The following is an 848-nucleotide window of genomic DNA, read 5'->3' on the forward strand; positions in this document are numbered from 1 at the left end:
TAGTCGAATCTCCGTCTTACCTGTCTTTTCACCGGACAAGTGAACCTGCCGTTGTAAGTCAGCGCATCATCACAGAGAGTCACCCATCAACACTACTTGCTATCGAAACCAGCTTTTCTTCCTGCTAGTAAGGGTCATCGGAGCGCAACATCACCGCGACTGAGTGATCACACCCACCCAAATTTTACCTGATCAACAACTGTAAGTTAATGCTAATTCGGTATCTATTAATTTTTTCTTTTTCTTTTCATTCCTTTCCAATTCTAATTCTCCAAAATTCTCCTCTCCAAGTTTTTATCTTGGGATCATTGTGGACAGCCTCTTTTTATCACAAATAAAAGCATTTCTTTATGACATTGGAAGGGGTTCTTTCTCTTTGCGTGATCTCCATTTTTGACTCTCGCGCAATCCGCCATATTGCACCTTAGTGCTTTATCCCATGCAATCCGATCCCATCCTTTCTCCTGGTCTCTACCTGTTGTAATTGGTCACAGTCAGGACAGTCTTTGGGGTCACCTTTTTTCACGGATTTTCGCCCATTCCATAACCCAGAGATCGCAACAGAAACATAAAAATCGAATTTTTTCTTAGACCTCCCATAATTCTGTGAGAAACGATCGTAATCGGACGTTTTACCTCTCAATTGCAAGCTTACCAAATAAACTTCACAACGAATATGAGTTTACTGCTGGTAATAAATCCATAAGCCTTGAATTCAGGACAAAATGCTAAAAATAGAGGAAATTTCCATTTTGTGACATGCGAAATTCGACACATAATCATCCGTAACAATTGATTCAATGGATGGAATGACAAGAAGCGGGCGTTATTTTAAAGAACTCATTGAG

Source organism: Diachasma alloeum, unplaced genomic scaffold (genome assembly GCF_001412515.2).
Source record: "Diachasma alloeum isolate Michigan unplaced genomic scaffold, Dall2.0 Dall_scaffold_00376, whole genome shotgun sequence".
Taxonomy (NCBI): domain Eukaryota; kingdom Metazoa; phylum Arthropoda; class Insecta; order Hymenoptera; family Braconidae; genus Diachasma; species Diachasma alloeum.